General features: G+C 49.1%; 1 protein-coding gene across 2 annotated transcripts in view; it reads right to left on the reverse strand.

The window, feature by feature from the left end:
• MBTD1 (mbt domain containing 1) overlaps positions 1-20,607 on the reverse strand; it is a 947,763-nt gene that overhangs the window by 252,795 nt on the left and 674,361 nt on the right. The gene's annotated exons all lie outside the window — the stretch shown is intronic.

Here is a 20,607-nt window from a genome sequence, read left to right on the forward strand (position 1 = left end):
GCGCCCAGAGGTAGCACCGGTCACACGGACCGAGGCCGTAACGTTGGTGTAAAGGAGACGAATGTACGACAAGAAGACCGGCCCCAGGTTGAGGCGGGCCAACAGTGTGAACAGATATGCCCAGCTCACCGAATCAAAGGCCCGGTCCATGTCCGCCAGTAGGAGTGCCGCCTGTTCATCTCTAGCACCCATGGCATCCACCGCTGCCTGCGCCCGTCGAATATTATGCCGAGTGGCCCTGCGAGGCATGAATCCAGCCTGATCGGGGTGGACTAGGTCAGCAACGTGGGGCAGGAGGCGGTTTGCCAAGGCCTTAGCCAGAACCTTGGCCTCAATGTTAAGAAGGGAAATCGGCCTGTATGAGTCATGTTGGTCAGGCGCCCTGCCCGGCTTCAAAAATACTACGATTTCAGCATGACGCCAATCTGGTGGCAGCTCTCCCTGAGCCTGTGCCGCCTCTAGGGCACAGCGATAGTGGGGCCCCAGCTGGACGTGAAACTTTTTGTAGAATTCACTTGGGTAACCACTCGGGCCGGGCGCCTTACCCGTATTCAGTTGACCAAGGGCTTCTCCGAGCTCCTCAGCCGTAAGCGGGGCGTCCAGTGCGGTTCTGGTCTCATCCGAGACGGCCTGCGGTAGCAGGTCGTCAAGATACGCGGAAATCTCGCTAGTCTCCAAGTGATCTCGGGGAGCGTATTGCGCCTCGAAATAACGGGCAAAGCTAGCCGCCAGCAAGTCCGGGTCGGTCATGACCGAGCCATCATCTGTAGTAAGGCCCGGCAACACCAGAGGCTGGAAGGTCGCCTGGCACAATCTATGCAGCATGGTACAGGACTTGTCGCCCCACTGATACACCCTGCTGCGCGTGGCGAGCCACGCCTGTCGGGCTTCCTCATAAAGGACAGAGGCGTACGCTTGCTGGGCCTGCAAGAGCCGCCGCACAATGCCTTCGTCGCTCCCGAGCCGACCACGCTGCTCCAGCTCCTCTACGCGGGCCGCGGCGGTCACAATGGCCTCCCGATGTTTTCGCCGAGCAGCCACGCACCAAGCTATATCAATGCCCCGAAGCGTGGGTTTCAGCGCCTCCCACACCACCATTGCATTCACATCCCCTACCAAGTTCTCGCGCCAGAAATGGTCAATCGCCTCACGCAGGTGACGCACATACTCGGGCCGCTGCAACTGCCAAGATGACATCCGCCATCGAAACGGCTGTCTCGTGGAGGGGAGGGTCATGGTAGCTAGGACGGGGGAGTGATCAGACAGGCCTCTGGGGAGTATCATAGCATCCCTGACCCGACTCAGACAGGCACCCGGCACAAACAGATAATCTAGTCTCGAGAAGGACCCATGCACCGCCGACACATATGTGAATTCACGCACAGCAGGATGAAAGTGCCGCCATACATCAACCCAGCCCAGGCCACTCACAGTCGCACACAATTTGGTGGGAGCAGTAGTAGGGGGGGGATCCGACACCACAGGCACCCGCCTCAGACGATCCAGGCCCACATCCATGACCTCGTTCCAATCGCCCCCCACCATGGTTAGGACCTCCGGAATCTCATCCCACAGCGCGAATAGCCGCTCAGACAAAGCCCACTGCAGAGGGGGGGGGGGGCGGGGGGGGGGGGGGGGGCATATACGCTACCAAAAACCACCTGTTCAAATCCAATTTTTAGGCAGCTTTCTAATGGAAGTTACATTATGTTAAATGATCACAGCTGCTGCAGCATGTGGCCAGGAATAGCCTATCTCGTAACTGTGTCAGCCAAGGTCACTTGTTGTATGCAAGTATTGTTTCCTAAAACCAAGAAAGTGGGAGAGTCACCGCTATGGACTTCACTGAATATCTCTTCTTCTATACAAATTGATGCTTTTAGCAGAATGAAAGCCATTCTTTTACAGAAAAACTGTGCCACTGACCTCGTCCAAAGGGACATGTGAACTGCAAGTTGCAAGGTCTTCTACTAAGATACATGCCCTTTTGTCGACAAACTGCCCTATACATTTCGCAGAAACGTCAGTTTGTATCTTAAACATGTCTGATACCAGTGGTATTGTACATGTATTTAAGACAGTTTTGATTGGGACTGTTAGCACCGTTTGAAGCAGTCCTCAGCATATTTCCAAACTTTGTGCACTCTGTGTTCGGCGGCCTGCCTCTCATTTTGGGACTCATAGCAGGAATACGATTTTTGTTCTTTCTGCTCCGATATGGCAAGTCCAGTCACCAGCGACACCCGGATTACCTTAGAGAACACTCTCCTGGCAATGAAGTGTCGTGAGCGCATGTGACAGATTCTGGGCTTGGCTCGTTTAAGAGATCTGAATACCACATAGTTTCGATCATTCCGACCAATCTGGTAAGATTGCATCTTACCTGTTCTACGATGCCTGCTATGTGGAGAAGAATGCGTTTTCAGGGCTCGAAAAATTCACTCGACCCCTCGCATTTGCGAGTGAGATTGATTAAGGACAAGCTATTTTTAGGTCCTACTCGCCTTTTCTGGCGAGTAGGAATACAAACTTGACACTTCTGCCTCTGAAAGCAGAGGGAATGTGACAAGATAGCACGATTTAAAGGCATCTTTATTGCTCACAAAGTAAATGAGCAATAAAAATGCTTTTAAATCTTGGTATCTTGTCACATTTGCTCAGTTTTCAGAGTTTGAGGTCAAGTTCATTTAAGTTAGGTCGAGGAGATTTTGTAGTTTACTAGACATGCAGGTCTAGAGCATGTGTTATGATTTGTCGAGCCCTGGTGTTAGACATCTGACACTCCCATCAGTCCTGCCAACGGATGTTGATACTTTGCTTGGACCGGTAACGGCTCATGCACTGTGTTGTCCCCAGCGGCTACCAATCTTGATGACGGCATTCGTTGAGATCTCACAGACGCAAACAGCAGACGGTGAGATTTGTGGAGCAACAGGCACACAGGTACCATCTCTTTTGAACATTGCTAATGCGGCTGATGTGGACGGCGATGCTTCTCATTTTTGTGCAATCGATCTGCTTAACGAAGTAGTCCAACTTTCACCTACTGTAGTAGACAAATTCTTTACCAGCTTAGAAGATTTGATGTTTTCTCCGAACAATGAGACTGACTTTTGAAGTTTGCACACAGTGTTCTGTAGGACTCTGTACTCGACCTTCACTTTTCAAAACAAGCGTCTAACTTTGGAACTCTATTTTTCTACAATTTGACTTTTTTCCAAAATTAATTTTTTTTTGTTTTGGCACAAAGTAGAACTATTGCTAGAGAACAAGAATTCTTTGAAAAATTCCAAAGGGACACTATTTGACCTTGTCCACAACATAACGAATTATAAATTATGTCATGGAATGGTCTCGACCTTTTTTCTTCTGTATTTAAGAGCCATTTCATAAATGTATTTTAGTGATTCATTCGGATAGCATTTCCAATGTCATACTATATGCTTTGAATTAAAACATTGCTTTTAATATGCGTACAGCACAAATGCCATTTTTTCGCGTAGAACCATTTCGAATGCAATTTTTTTGTATTTTGGGTGGGGTTTTAAACACATAAAGTTTAGATATGTTTTATGTGTTTTAGAACTTAGAAATGTCATACATAATAAAGTGGAGTGGGTGTTGTATGGTGTTTTAGGATCCAAGCGGAATTTCCTGATTCATACCCTTATATAGGTACAATTCACACTGCCCTATTATAGGCATAGAAATCATACACCTATTTTAGACGTAGCCCATGCAATCCAAATACAGGAATGGCTACTTCTACCCGTACCAAAACGTCACAATGATTTCTTGGAAAATCGGCTTAAGTAGTCGGGGACCACCACTTGCTTGAATAGTGATTTGTCCAAGAATTCATGGACTATAAAAAAGAACCACTATTCCCTTGGGGTTCTTTTCTGACGTCATTATGCCCAACTGTACGTCAAATTAGGCACCTTCAAGGTATAAATATGCCTTCACTTGCTCTAGCAAGACACGGTGGTTCGGAGCAGTTCGACTAATCTACTTGCCCGACGCAGCTCACTACAGCAAGTGCCGAAGGAAGCCGACCCTCCAGCTGACGCACTGATCGAGAAGCTGTCCTTTCTCGCGCTGAGAATCCAGCTCCAGTGTTTCCCAGCTCCCCTTGCAGGTGTTGGGAAATCGAGTCCCGAGACAGAGATACCAGACCTCCTTCATTCTAAACCAAAGGTATGGTGATGATTAGAACCGAAGAGAAATCTTAGATAGATTCTTGGCAAAGAAAACCAAACCTATGCTACACAATACTTACTCCCTCCCGCGTACTAGACTTAGGTTAGGTACATTTGGGTAGGCGCATTTTAGAAGCACCAGTTGAGTATTTTAGCCTGTGTATTTATGTATGTAATTTTATATGGCATAGAAACCATACAATGCTTTCACAGTATTATCTTATAATACTATTCTGGCTGTACGCATTATACTTTGCAGCCTGCATTGCGATTGTAGCAGTTCACTTTACTTGCATGTGAAAAAAAGACTGTTCAATTAAACCTTATATTGAAAACGCTCGTCTCTCTAGTTTTCTGCACCTCTGTTGAAACGAAGCATGCACGATTGACTGCGGGAAATATTTATCTATTGTTTCCACGACTCTAGAGATACAATTTTTATTCTTGGGAAACAAAGTTGTCATGTTTATGCGGTTGTCAGAAACTAATCCCTTCTTGTGTATTCGAGAAAGCTTCTAGTGACCTCTGAGTTAGCTGGCACACTCACTATTAAGTTTAATACATTCGATAGAGACTTAGTCGACCTCAGTCCTACGTCTAATCTATAGGATATATTATTCCAATGTGCAGAGCCTATTGGGAATATAGGAACTACACTACAGTTCTCCCAAATACCACATACAAAGAAAATGAAGGTTCGTAGCCGACATCTGTCGTGCACATGACCCACAAGGCTTAAAACCTCAAGACATGAGGAAAAAAGGCACACTGTTCTAACCGACAAAAACTGTTGAAGTAAGCCAGAACCCGGCCTGAGGAACCACTTCTCTGAATCTGCGTTACAGGGCGGAAAAGAAGAAAACGGATTACTGCACATCTGAGGGGACTAATATGACTCCGCTGAAGTCACAACCGGAGTCGATGTAATTACGGAGTCATTTGACACCATCCCCCGGTGCGCAGAGAGACTGCTGGAAAAGTTCTGGATTCCGATTGGCGCCTGGAGAGAAACCAAAAGTTAAGGAATCTGCAGCTAAATGACTTAATCAGATATTAAAAATTGCTATTAAAGATCATGAAAATGTCAGATTCTCCAGAACAGATAGATTATATCAGGGACTTTCTTAAGAGCTTGCACCAGATATAAACAGAAGAAAAACTGTTACTTTTGTGACCAATGAGAGCATCAGCTTTAATCATTTCAACTGTCCATACAGAGGATATGACAGTTGGGGAGCATGTTTTGCCTACAAAGGAAATAGATGATTATTACTTGTATCTAACAGGTAGTTTTTAATTCAGAATCTTCGCTACATTGTGTACTAAAATTATTTTCATTTTTGAGGTAGATATTAACTATCACTTAACATAACATCAATGGGTTGTAGTGCAGCACCCACTTATGCAAATATTTTTAGGGTGCAACTTCTAAAATATATTTTTGACAAAGAAGAGTGGAAAGCAAGTTTGTTAGTACTATTGTCATTTATAGATCTTTTATTTCTGGTTGGTAATAGAGATATGCAAACACCAAGAACAGCCACATTTTAAATGAAGGGAGCACGGATTACAATAACTTCTACCATAAGTATGACCACCATTACTGTAGAGAGCAGCCTTCCGGCTTAGTCCAGAAGGAGTGTAAAGCAGCTAGTTTTACCAGAATTAATCTTATGGTATAGGTTAAGTGAAAAAGAATCACACAGTGTAGTTATAGAAAATATGTATTTTATTACAAACACTCGCTAACACATTTGTTCCATCTCCGACCTGGATATAGAAACACAATCCATTAATACTTAGGAAATAGAGCACATAAGTAGCGCAAATACACATTGGTCTCCAGGGGGAGACCAAACCATTTACTAAAATAGTGTATTGCGAACCACAAGTTCAGAATGGACCCAGAAGACGCAGAAGAGCTGGGGACCCAAGGAACCACCCAAGGTGAGTATCTAGGAACCCCACTGAGGTGAAAGTTTGAGAGTCACCCCACTCGTGGATATCCCAGGAACCAGGATACTTATACCAGGGAAGCTGGCTGCATCAGAAACCGCCGTAAACCACAAAGGAGGACTAAAGGAAAGAGGCCGTTGGAGAAGAAGACAAAGGAGTCCGGTGGAACCTAAAGCTGGATTCAAGATGAGAGGTACCTGCAAGCAGAGGGGACAGAGTCTATCCATTCAGGAGGGCCCAGGAGGGACGGAAGATGAATTCCCACCGATTTCGGGGATGCAGGAGAGGTTGACGGTGCCCTTCAAGTTACAGCTCTGCGGGCCAGGCAACAATGTGGAAGACCAGGAGCCATTTACGAGCTGCCCCACGTTGGATGTCGAAAGACAAGAGGTCAGTGTCTGGAAGGGTCACCAACAAGCCTTGGCAGCAACAATCAACTTAGATGATGAAAAAGGTGCAGTGTTGGGACCAGCAAGGTCCAAGTGACTAACCACAAGCAGGTAAGTCAGAGCAGGCCCTAGTAAACAGGGGAGCCCAATGAAGCTAAAGACTCTCAAGAGGACCCACTGGTTGAAGGCACAGGAATCGCAAGAAGACCTCTAGCAGCTCACCAATGAAGAAAGCCTATATTGCAGAGGAAGCGGTGAGGGCGAAGATCTTGGCTGCAGGAGTTGCTTGAGTTTGGAGCAACTTAGAACCCGACGATCTCTGAAGGAGAGAGCAAACAAGACTTGAAAAAGGCAAGTCGACGGGGTGCACAGGGGTTCTGTTCCAGTGGTTCCAACAAGGGTTACTGGCCTCAAACTAGGTATGTAGGTAGTGCAGGCCCCGCGGGAGTTGCAGAACCACCACCTGTGTTGCTGAGCCTTTTGGAGTCCATGGAAGCCCAGGATCAGCAGACCTGTCAGCTCTATTGCGGTGCCTGCAGAAGGAGGTGAGTGACTCCTTCACTCCAAGGGAAATTTCATCAGGTGTCTTGGATGTCCACAAGCCTGGTGAAGAATCTATATGGAGGATGGACACAGATGTGGCAGAAGACTAGCATGACGACGAGACCAGGAGCAGCAGGAAACTTCCCCGTTGCAGTCTCGGTTCCCAAATCGAAGTCCAGAGTGTCCAGACAGTTGAGGTTGAAGTGGTATGTGATCTGAATCTTGTTCCATGACGAATTTAGGGACCCACCCACAGGTAAGCTCTTATGTACCTTTAGGAATGGGTTTTGACGATTCATGGGTTCCTCCCAGTGGAGGTGCTGGACAGTGGAGAGGATACTCCCATGTCCAGTTTCGCGCCAGAGAGGGAGCCAACGGCTCCATAAACTGGAATATGCAAGGAGGGCACCAAATGTGCCCTTCAAGCAGTCTCAGTAGCGCTGGCAAGCGCCCCCACCCTGTCCTAATACACTAAAACCCTGTGGCAGGATATCTTTTGTTCTGCCTTCCCCTGCTCGAGCTTAGCTCAGCAGCAGGAAGGCAGAAACGTGGCTCTGGGTCGGTAGCATCCCTAGCTTGCTGTCCGGTTCTGGAAGACTGGTACCGGAAGCACCGAGGGCCTCCCGGAATAGCTTTACAGCTATTTTCGGTGGGAGGGTGGGGTATGAGTCCAACATGTTTGAGACCAAACATGACAGGGTACGTTACAGCCAATTTAGAGATGGTCATCACGTAATGACACTTGGCCACTCTATATGTCTCAATGACTAAGGCACTTACAACTCAGGAGAATGGACTCTGTGTGTTGTAGGGGTGTCCTGCTCATGCAGGGCATCCTCACACTTAGAACCGAGCACCCTGCCTTCAGTTTTGAAAGGCCTGCCTTATGGGTGACATAGGTATTAAGTGCAGTGACCCCAGATATAAAATAACATATCTGTCTGTCTTTGCATGTAGTTGTTACAGTTTACAATTGCAGTTTTGACCTGCCTGTGATTGCATATGTTATCACCTGTTTTGTGTTTTAAACTTATGGTTTTCCCTGCCCATGATTGCTTGCATTTAAAGTGTTGAATTGTGGGATTTGCAGTCCAACCTCTGTAGTTTGTCCTCTCATTCCTTGGAGACAAATCTGTTTTCCCTCCAAATTTCTCCTTTGCTCTGTGCTAAGATCTGTGTGTTAAAACAGTGCACCCCCAGCCACCATTTTGTGTTCACAAACCCTATTTCTCATCCTGTGCCATTATCAATATATTTATTCTAAATATACTTACTTCCTTTATGTATCTATATACTTTCAATGTACTTATGGATCTATATATTTATCAATTTCTTCTAATTTAGCATTTCCAATGCACTAACTTATTTCTCAGCCTATACTTCGCTCAATATATCTTCAAGCCCAACCTTCTGACTCATCTCAAACTTCTTTCTACTACTCCTTCCAATACACTACCCTATCTCTCATCCTATACATCTATCAATATCTCCTCTACATCCACTCTCTCATTTATCCCAAACCCCATACCACTACTATAATTGCCAAAATAACCATTTCTAGACTCTCTCCTGCTCTACCCCTCCTTGCATCATCTGACACCCTTTTACTACACCGATCCCCTAAAGCAAACCTTTCTAAACTCTCCCCTCCTACTCCTCCTCTCCAAAACTAATTTTTACTCATCCAAAAGCCTCTTCCTACTGTCAAGACCTAAAAAAAATCCTTCACTCTTTTATCCCTCCACTATCCTTTTCAATCAAAATTAACAGACTAACATGTTCACTTCTCAAATTCCATATTCAACTATACTAATATACTGCCCAAATAACTGAATAACATATATACTACTCAAATTACTTCATATTTATACTATACTAATTTTCAACACTAATCCTTTATGGGTTCCGGAGTGGCGTGCTACTCGCCAGAAAAGCGCTTCAACACCCATCAGGGGTAACAAGTGCTATATGAATGCAAATCTTTCTTCCCCTTTTATCCCTCCGCTATCCTTCTCACTCCAAGTAACAGACTAATATCCACCACTGAAATTACCTCATATTTCACCATATTAATTCACCACTAATCCTTTATAGGCTTCCTGAATGTGTCAACAAGGGATACATAAACACAAACCTTTGTCCTCCTCTATCCTTCTGCTATCATTCCAAATCCAAATAACTGACTAACCTATCCACCACTTAAAAAGTACTTGCATGTTTCACTATACCAATTCAACACTAATCCTCTATGGGTCCCAGAGTAGAGTGCTACCCGCCGAAAAAGCGCATTGATGCCTCGTCAGGGGTAGTAAGCGCTATATAAATGCAATTACAATACAATACAATACAATATACTAAGGACCTCTCATGGTACACCGGTAGCTAATCTGGAGTGTACCCAATTACTCACTATGTCCAATTTCGGGAAGAAGCACAGAGGCTGGGGTCCTGATTAGCAGGATCCTAGTGAGGCTACTCAGAAAACATAATTGCACCAGCAAACAGAGTGATTGACCATGAAAGCAGATCCTACTTTCCAACACCTCCATAGCAGTACACAATTACCCAAATGAGCTTCCATATATTGGCAACAATTTTAAAGGATGAATGGGGCATAAACTATTCTTGGACAACATTTTTTATTTTGGATTAGAAATAGTAATAGTGTGCCCCCGGAAACTTAATGAACAAATAGACCTCAGCTGCTTTCTATTAAGAAACTAAAATAAAAAGGTATTTATTTCCCCCAAACAGAAATGTAAAGAATTGCCACTTTATATTGAAACAAGCAGTGAACACCCACAAGGAGGATGCATTCTTTATTATTTAGAGCAAGGGTCTCCAAAATGTTTAATAATAAGAGCTACTTATGTTCAATAAAAATTATTTTGTGCTACTAATATAAATATGAGATGCAATAGTGAGCACATCAGATAAGGTTACATTAGTGGCCACCACATGCAACATTACCAATCGTGATCTCCTCAGGCACAGCTCACAGCAGTAATGTAAAAAAACGCTCTGTCGGTTTTGGATGTCTCTGCATGGGCTATATAGCCATATCTGCAATGCCCCTGGCACTAAGTAAATAATATTAGTAACAACGCTCCCAATGCTGCATAATTTATCCCTCAAATATCAGCTTTAAATAGTTTTGGGGAATTCAACCATTTTTCTCTAAATTTCAGCTTGGGAGTTCTGAAAATGCAAACAGTTTTGTCTCCCAAACACACTTTTCAATTAAGGTATATACGTATTATTTCAAAGAAATAAACGTATTCAATTTAGAAGAGTAGCCTGGGCTGCACACAGGATAGCTGAATAGCTATCAGTAGCATAGAAGAAACTCGTTGGAGAGGCCTATTTTGGAAACTTTTTAAGGTATGACTGCGGAATAATTTTAAAGAATGACTCATGAATTTGTAGTAGTTCTAAAAAATAGCTGTGATTAATTTGTGTATGTTTTGAATTTTCACTAACATTTCATTAACATTTTCTGATGTATACATGAAAGCATAACTTCAGGCTGGACAGGTTATCAATATTAAAATATTACATAACTGATATCACAGAATATACAAGGTAAGTAACTTGTTCTTCTGATAGATACATCTGTCAGTGGATTCCTCACCTTGTGAATAGAGTCCCACAGCAGTCCCCACTCCCGGAGGAGGGTGTCCATTCTCCTACACCAGAAAATCCTGGAGGACAGCACGCGCAAAGTGGCCCTCCCTCCTCACTTCGGCATCCAAGCAGTAATGCTTCGCAAAAGTGTGGAGGGAGGCCCAAGTCGCGGCTCTACAACTGTCCTCAACAGGAACACCCCTAGACAAAGCAGATGTTGATGACTTTGCCCTAGTAGAGTGAGCTCTTATACCCCCTGGAGGGTCCTTACCCGCAAGGGCGTAGCAAATCTTAATGCAGAGGATGATCCACCTCGAGAGAGTGCGCTTGTGTACCGCCTTCCCCTTCTTGCAGCCAGCAAAGCCCACAAACAGCTGGTCATCCAACCTGAACTCCTGTGTCCTGTCCAGGTAAAAGCTCACCGCCCTCTTAGGGTCCAAACGGTGAAGTCTCTCCTCCTCCTTGGAAGGGTGAGGGGGAGGATAAAAGGTAGGGAGGGTAACGGACTGCCCGAGATGGAAAGGAGTAACCACTTTAGGCAGAAAAGCAGCCCTGGTCCTTAGAACCATTCTTTCAGCATGGATAGAAAAAAACGGGGGCTTAGAACTAAGAGCTTGAAGTTCACTTACCCTCCTTGCCGAGGTAATTGTCACCAGAAAAACAGTCTTAAAAGACAAAAGTCTCAAGGGACATGTGTGTAAAGGCTCAAACGGCGAACCCATTAAAAACGTAAGAACAAAGTTCAAGTCCCATTGAGGTACAATAAATGGTGTAGGAGGAAATGTATTTGTTAGGCCCTTAATGAAATGCAAAACAATTGGAGACTTAAACAAAGAGGGCTGGTCTGGCAAACAAAGGAAAGCCGACAAGGCCGAAAAATAACCTTTGAGAGTTGCCACTGCAAAACCCTGCTGGGCGAAAGAAAGTGCGAATTGGAGTATATTGGACAAACGAGCCCTTAAAGGGTCAACGGACTTCTCCCCGCACCATGCAACAAACTTAGACCATCTATAAGAATAAATGGACTTGGTAGAGTCACGCCTGGCCGACAAGATGACATCTACCACATCGTGCGGAAGAGAAAAGGAAATCAGATTGCCCCGTTCAATCTCCAGGCATGAAGGTGTAAGGTCTGGAGGAGGGGGTGTAGAACCTGCTCCTCCATCTGGGAGAGGAGATCTGCCCTGTGAGGGAGACGGAGCGGAGGGCACGAGGTGGAGAAGATCTGTATACCACACCCTTCTTGGCCAATCCGGGGCGATCAATATAACTTGGGCCCGGTAATGGCGAACCTTCCTCAGAACCCAAGGAATCAAGGGTATGGGAGGAAACGCGTAAAGGAGTTGAGAGTCCCAACTCAACTGAAACGCGTCCCCCAATGCTCCCTGCATCAGATACTGGAGGCTGCAGAATGACGGGCAGTGAGCATTCTCGCAAGTGGCGAACAGGTCCACCCGAGGAGTTCCCTACGTACGAAAGACATGACAAACTACCTCCGGGTGAAGCCTCCACTCGGTGTCGGCGGAAAACTGCCGACAGACGGTCTGCTCGCACGTTCAGAACTGCGGCCAGATGATTTGCCATCAGACGAATCGGATGGTCCTGAACCCAGGACCAGAGACGCAGAGCCTCTCTGCAGAGACACTGCGACCATACTCCTCCCAGCTTGTTGACATACCACATCGCTGTCGTGTTGTCCATCAGGACTTGGACTGACTGACCGCGAAGGGAAGGGAGGAAGACCTTGAGCGCCAGACGTATCACCCGCAACTCTGGAAGGTTGATGTAAAGCAACCTTTCCTCTGGAGACCAAAGACCCTTGACCTCCAGATCCCCCAGATGAGCACCCCACCCTAGAGTGGATGCATCCGTTATCACTGTGGCCACTGATAAAGGTAGTACAAAAGGCTTTCATTGTGACAGGTTGCCTTCCACGCCCCACCAAGTCAGATCCGCTGCAGTTTCTCTGGAGATCCTCACTGACTCCCTGAGATCCCCGTTGTGTTGATAACACTGCCTGCGGAGGCACCACTGGAGTGCCCTCATGTGCCAGCGTGGATGATTGACCAACAGAATGCAAGAAGCCATCAGACCGAGCAAGCAATGGACCTTTAGGACTGGAACGACCGCTCCATTGAAAAACAAAGGAATCATTTCCTGTATGTCGCGAATCCTTTGAGGAGGAGGGAATGCACGACACACAGTTGTATCCAGTACCGCACCTATGACCAGGTTGCGCTGGGAGGGCACCAGGTGAGATTTGGGTACATTTATCGAAAAACCCAACCTGTGCAACAACTGAGTTGTCTCCTGCAGATGATGCTGCTCTATCTCTGGAGATTCTGCTTTGATCAGCCAATCGTCCAGATACGGGAATACAGGTATCCCCGACCTTCTGAGATGGGCAGCCACCACTGCCATCACATTGGTGAAGACTCGAGGTGCAGTAGTAAGACCAAACGGAAGGACCGCAAACTGGTAGTGTTGCGAACCAACTGTGAAACGGAGATACTTTCTGTGAGACTTCAGGATTGGGATGTGAAAACACGCATCCTGCAAGTCGATCGACACCATCCAGTCTTCTTCCAGCAGCGCTAGAAGAACCTGTGCAAGGGTGAGCATCTTGAACTTCTCCTGCTTCAGGTAAAGTTTCAAGATCCTGAGATCTAGGATTGGACGGAGTCTGCCATCCTTCTCGGGGATCAGAAAATACCGGGAGTAGCACCCCTGACCCCTCTCCTGCTCTGGTACCACCTCTATAGCACCCTTTCTGAACAGAGCCAGGACTTCTTCCTGCAGGAGCAGCAGATGGTTCTCCGAACAAAAACCCTGGCAAGGAGGGTCATTTGGGGGAAATTCCCGAAAGGGAAGAGCATACCCATTCTCCACGAGATTGAGAACCCAAAGATCTGAGGTACTCAATTCCCAATCTCGTAGAAAATGGGTAAGCCGGCCACCAACAGGGCCCACATGATCTGGAATGGCGGATCTAGGGCTGCTTTGCTGCAGTGGCAGGGGGCTGGGAAGGGGAAAAGGAGGAGGAGGAGGAGGCTTGACGACCTCTAGGACGAGCTCGTTGTCTACCTCTATAGGACTTATACAGCGTATTCTGCGGTTGTTGTGGCTGCTGCTGCGATGTTTTATAGGAACGAAAGGAAGATCTTCCGAATCCTCTGAAGCGCCTTCCAGTAGTACCCCTGGTTTGAAGTCACAAAGATTTTGCTGTGGCCCTACTATCTTTGAAACGTTCCAAGGCAGCGTCAGCTTTCTTGCCAAACAATCCTGAGCCATCAAATGGCAAGTCCATCAAAGCAGACTGTACATCTGCAGAAAACTCCGATATTTTTAGCCATGCAGCTCTTCTAGCGGCCACGGAAGAGCCCATGACTCTCGCCACTGAATCTGCAGTGTCCAGCCCACTCTGTATAACTAATCTCGCAGCAGCCTGAGTGTCCGCAACTACTTCCTGAAAATCCTTTCTGTCCACCTCAAGAATTTTTGGCCCTAGCTGCTTTACGGAATCCATCAAGGCATGGATGTACCGTCCCATAAGACAAGTTGCGTTGGTAGATTTTAATGCCATACTGGCTGAAGAGAAGACCTTCTTGGCCGCCTGGTCTTGCTTTCTGGATTCCTTTTCCCCAGGAACCTGCGGAAAGGCCCCTTCAGACTTCGAGCCGGCAGCCTGCACAACCAGACTCTCAGGCAGAGGGTGTGTTGACAGAAAGTCCGGGTCACCAGGCGCAACCCTATACCTCCTGGCCACAGACCTTGAAACAGCTGGAGCTGTCAAAAGCTTCTTCCAGACGTCATAGATGGGTTCAGCCAAAGCATCATTAAACGGCAGCATTGGCTCAATGACTGAAGAAGATGAGTGTAGGAACTCTGTCAGAAGGTTAGACTTATACTCCGTAGTGGGCAGAGTGATATTCAATAAGCCTCCTGCCTTTTTAATAACAACATGATATGGCATCACATCCTTTGAAGGTACATCTGACACAGAAGCTAAATCCCACTCAGGGGACAGTTCAAGCCCACTGGCCTCTCTCAGTTAATCAAAAGGATCATCAGAATCCTGTAACTCCCCTTCTTCAGCATCAGCAAACTGATACCTTTCTTCCTCCAGAAGTCTCTGGGCTTCACACCTTGACCTCTCCTTAGTAAAGGAAGCTGACGGATCCGGAACCGACTCCGCCGGGGCCGGAGCCGGCGTCGAACCCGAAGTCTGGCAAAGTCGAGGTCGAACAGAATCCTGCCTCGGAGTCATGCGCACCGGCGTCGATGGAATCGGCGTCGACTGGTGCGGCGTCGACGGCTTTGGAAAATGCCATTGCGGTGTAAGAGCCGGCATAAAAGGCATGAAGGGCGCAGGAGCATAAGCCTGGGGAACGCCCAAGTTAAATGCCATAGTACCCGTGGGACCAACAGGTGCACCAGAGGGGTACATCGCCCTGGAGTAAACTTCGAACATTGCATTCAGGAACTGGGATTGATCCTGACCAGGAGCCAGGAAGGCTGGATAAGGTCCACCTGGTTCGATCTCGAGGAGGCGGAGTCGTCACAACGTCGACCTGCGGCACCGGGGTCGACGAACCCGCTGGCACTTGCACCTCATCATCACCAACCTCCTCCACCTCACCTTCATCCTCCCGAACCAGAAGGATTAGACGGATTCGGAGAAGGGTTCGCTTGCTGCTTCGGTGACCCTGGAGAATTCGGACGCGAAGCCTCACCATCAGTGTCCTGAGATTCCGACGCCGAAACTCCACTTCCTTTCGAAGAAGCTTCACTTGCGACTTCGGTCGCGAACTGGGGTCCTTTCCTGAATGATGATGAGACTCATGACCCCTCTTCCTATGCTTCTTCCTGGAAGACTTTGAAGCATGGGCAGATGACGACTCCGATCTCGACCTCGATCGAGACCTCGACCTGGAACGTCGAGACCGAGATTTCGAAGACTTCTTTTCTTTTTTGTTCCTAAGCTTCGGGACGAGGAGCTTCGTCTTTCTCTCCCGAAGGGCCTTCGGAGTCATTTTCTTGCATGATTGGCAATCTTCTACGTCATGGTCGGAGCTTAAACACCAGACGCAGCATTCATGCGGGTCAGTTATAGACATAGTCTTGCCACACTCCCCGCAAGCCTTAAAACCAGTCCTCTCCGAAGACATCTCGACAGAAGACGAAGATACAGTGAAAGCAATCACGAAGTAACAAAGTTACTGTAAAGCTACTGTAAGATCCCAGAAAACCTTTAGCGTCGACGACGCGGAAAAAAGGGAACTGATGTCATCACGCCGGCGTGGGCCTAGTATGGTGTCGGTGACGTCAGCGGAGTCACGCACGATGCCGTGCCTCTGTGACATCGCCGCAAAGCTACAAAAAGAATTTCCGAATGCTGCAGACGCAGGGGGATATTCACAAGGTGAGGAATCCACTGGAAGATTTATCTTCTTGTGGGACACCCCCGCGCCGCACGGCCACCAGCTGCTGCGTGTGCCACTCCGCTTTGCCCTCTGCCTCGCTGCCTGCCTCGTTGCCGGCTGACGCCGCTGCCGTCTGTTTTGTTTTTGTTTTGTTTTAGTATAACATTTGTGCTTGTTTTTCTGCCTCGTGGCCGGCTGACGCCGCTGCCGTCTGTTTTGTTTTTGTTTTGTCTTAGTATAACATTTGTGCTTGTTTTTCTGCCTCGTGGCCGGCTGACGCCGCTGCCGTCTGTTTTTGTTTTGTTGCTGGATAACATTTGTGCTTGTTTTTTTTTTTTTTTTTTCTCACTGTATTTACTCCCTTGCTAGCGTCTTGCCTAAGCATTTGTGCCCGTTGTTTTGGTCACTTTTGCCCGTTTTCACGTTCTCCTTCCTGTCTGCCCGCCTACCTCGCCGCCCTCCGCCTTCCCTCCCCGCTCCCCGCTTCCCGCCACCACCGCTGACCACGCCCCTTTCCCTTCTGCTCCCGCCTCCCAGCTGCCCCGCCCACCCGCGCACTTCGCCTTAAATGGCGACCGTGCGAACGCGCAGCGGTCACGCGCAGCGGGCGCGCCGATTGTGCGCCGAAGGCGCGCCAAAGGTAAGCCCGTCTGCGCCCGTCCGCGACCGGATCGCGACCAGCGCCAGGACCCCTGGTCCACGAAGACCCCGACCGACCCGCCTGACGTACTCCGCCGCCACCCTCATCGCTCTCAACTCCGGCCGACTCCCAGAATGCCATCAAGCCACACCACGACACACCCACGGACCATTCAGCTGCCACGCCTGCAAATTCACCTGCATCCGGACCTGCCTCGCACCAGCACCCGCCAAGTCGAACACCAGCAGCACCCACCTCAAGTGCATCCTGCTCAACACCCGCTCCGTCCACAGACACGCCATCGAACTCTGGAACCTCCTAGACGCCACAGCCCCTGACGTTGCCTTCCTCACGGAGACCTGGATGAACGCCTCTTCAGCTCCCGACATCGCCATCGCTATCCCAGAGGGCTACAAGATCGTCCGGAGGGACCGCAACGCCAACCAGATGGGAGGAGGCATCGCCATCATCCACAGGAACACCATCCGTCTCACGACCAGCACCGACAACACCCTGCCCACCGCCGAACATCTGCATTTCCAGATTCACACCGACCCGAAGACCACCCTCAGAGGCACCCTGATCTACCGACCTCCGGGACCACGCACACAATTCAGCGAGGACATCGCCGACTTCGTCAGCCCGCACGCCCTCCCCTCCGCTGACTACATCCTCCTGGGGGACCTCAACTTCCACCTGGAGAACAACAACGACCACAACACCAGCACCCTGCTCGACAACCTCGCCAATCTTGGACTCAAGCAACTGGTGTCCACCCCCACCCACCTCGCCGGACACACACTCGACGCAGTCTTCTCCTCCAGCACAGACATCGACTTCAGCCACGCCACAGAGCTTCAATGGACGGACCACAGCTGCGTCCACTTCACCTTCAAGAGAACGACGACCCACCACCACCAGCATCAGGCCGCCCGCAGAAGCTGGAACAAGATCACAGCAGACCAGCTCGCCGCTTCCCTGAGCCAGCACCCTCCCGCCAGCTCAGCGAACCCCAGCCAGGCCGCCGACAACCTCACGAGGTGGATCAGCAACTGCGCAGACGAACTCGCCCCGCTGAGAACCCCGCCCAACAGATCCGGCAGCAAGAAAGCCCCGTGGTTCACCGACGAACTCAAGAGCTCCAAGAAGAACTGCCGAGCCCTCGAGAAAGTCTGGAGAAGGGATCCTACACCAGACAACAGGACCACCTTCAAGCTGGCCACCCGGAAGCACCACCAGCTGATCCGCGCCGCCAAGAAAACTGCTTTCAAGGACCGGCTGGACAACAACGCACACAACTGCAAGGAACTCTTCAACATCGTGAAAGAGCTCTCCAACCCCAGCGCAGGAAACAACGACATCACCCCATCGCAAGACCTCTGCAACTCCCTCGCTTCATACTTCCACAACAAGATCGCGGACATACACAACAGCTTCAACAACCAACCAACGAACACCAAGACCGAACAACCACCCCCCACCACCACCCTCCACGCCTGGACCCCGGTCAGCACCGAAGACACCATCCGCACGATGAACTCCATCCACTCCGGATCACCGACCGACCCCTGCCCTCACCACATCTTCAACAAGGCCGACGCTGTCATCGCACCCCACCTGCGAGACATCATCAACACATCCTTCAACACCGCCACCTTCCCTGAGAGCTGGAAGCACGCCGAACTCAGCGCTCTTCTCAAGAAACCCACAGCGGACCCCACCGAACTCAAGAACTACCGCCCCATCTCGCTCCTCCCGTTTCCAGCCAAAGTCATCGAGAAGACCGTCAACAAGCAGATGGCCGCCTTCCTCGAGACGAATGGATCCCTCGACCCCTCACAGTCCGGCTTCCGAGCCAATCACAGCACCGAGACCGCCCTCATCGCCGCCACCGATGACATCCGAGCCCTGATGGACAACGGAGAAACAGCGGCCCTCATCCTCCTAGACCTCTCCGCGGCTTTCGACACTGTCTGCCACCGCACCCTAGTACAGCGCCTCAGCAATATCGGAATCCAGGACAAGGCACTGGAATGGATCATCTCCTTCCTTGACGGAAGAACACAGAGAGTCCGTCTATCACCGTACAAGTCAGAGGCCACCGAAGTCATCTGCGGCGTCCCTCAAGGATCCTCGCTGAGCCCCACCCTCTTCAACGTCTACATGAGCCCCCTCGCGGCCATCGCACGCCAGCACAACCTCAACATAATCTCCTACGCCGACGACACCCAGCTGATCCTTTCCCTGACCAACGACCCCGCCGCCGCCAGAGCCAACCTGCACGAAGGGATGAAAGAGGTAGCCGAGTGGATGACGACCAGCCGCCTGAAACTGAACTCGGACAAGACGGAGGTCCTCATCCTGGGCTCCTCACCCTCCGCCTGGGACGACTCCTGGTGGCCTCCCGCCCTGGGCACCGCACCCAAACCGACAGACCATGCACGCAACCTGGGCTTCATCCTGGACTCCTCCCTCTCCATGACCAGGCAAGTCAACAACGTCTCATCGGCATGCTTCAACATCCTCCACATGCTACGGAAGATCTTCTGGTGGATCCCCACCGAGACCAGGAAGACCGTCACCCAGGCCCTCGTCACCAGCCGACTGGACTACGGCAACGCCCTCTACGCCGGTACCACCGCCAAGCTCCAAAAGAGACTCCAGCGGATCCAGAACGCCTCAGCCAGACTCATCCTCGACATCCCACGAACCAGCCACATCTCCGGACATCTGAGAGACCTCCACTGGCTCCCCGTCAACAAAAGAATCACCTTCCGCCTCCTCACCCACGTACACAAAGCCCTACACGACCAAGGCCCGAGCTACCTCAACAGCCGAGTCAACTTCTACGCTCCCAAACGCCTCCTCCGATCAGCCAACCACGCCCTCGCCGACGTCCCCCGCATCCGAAGAGCGACTACAGGAGGAAGGTCCTTCTCCTACCTGGCCGCCAAGACCTGGAACTCCCTCCCTCCCGACCTGCGCCTGACCCAAGACCACCTCTCCTTCAGGAAGAAGCTGAAGACCTGGCTGTTCGAGCAGTAGCGGCACCCCCCCCCCCCCCCCAGCGCCTTGAGACCCCACGGGTATGTAGCGCGCTCTATAAATGTCTTTGATTGATTGATTGATCTATCAGAAATGGAGAACATAAGATAAGTCAACACTAAATTTGGAAACCATTGGGCATAACAAAAGGGGTAGGAGGAAAGAAATGATGTAGGCCCTTGAGAAAATGTTTAACAACCAGTGACTTGAACAGAGAGGCTGACCCGGCAACCGCAAAAACTGCGAAAACGGAGGAAAGGTAACTTTTAACAGTCCCCAGAGCAAGGCCTTGCCTGGCTGATGATCACACAAACAGCAGCACTTCCGATAGAGGGGCAGAAGGTGAATCAACTTGTCTGGAAGGGCAATAACCACAATCTTGCCCCAACGGCAAGTATCATGGACGTTAGTTAGGGGTCGCTGCTGCTGTTACTGGTGCTAGTTGAATCTTGAAGTTTTTAACCAGGCTTTAGCCAAAAATGCTCCTGACACAAACAAGGTCTCTTTAGCTGACCTAGAAAACGGTCACTGTTGGCTTGAAAAATCTATTGACATATGTCTTCCTCTCTCTACGAAGAAATGTAATAATCATCGCCTTCGGCCCCCTGGTACTCGGAGAAGCTAAAGCAGGAAAAAAGTAAATGTAAAGCGCTCGAAAAATGCTGGAGGAAGGATTACGTAATCAAATCTAAACTTCCTTATAAAACGGCAATAAGAGTCTATCACTCTTCTTGCAATACTGCAAAAGATGAATAAGTGAATAACACCATAAATAACGCACAGAATAG

This window comes from Lissotriton vulgaris, chromosome 7, assembly GCF_964263255.1.
Source record: "Lissotriton vulgaris chromosome 7, aLisVul1.2, whole genome shotgun sequence".
Lineage (NCBI taxonomy): Eukaryota > Metazoa > Chordata > Amphibia > Caudata > Salamandridae > Lissotriton > Lissotriton vulgaris.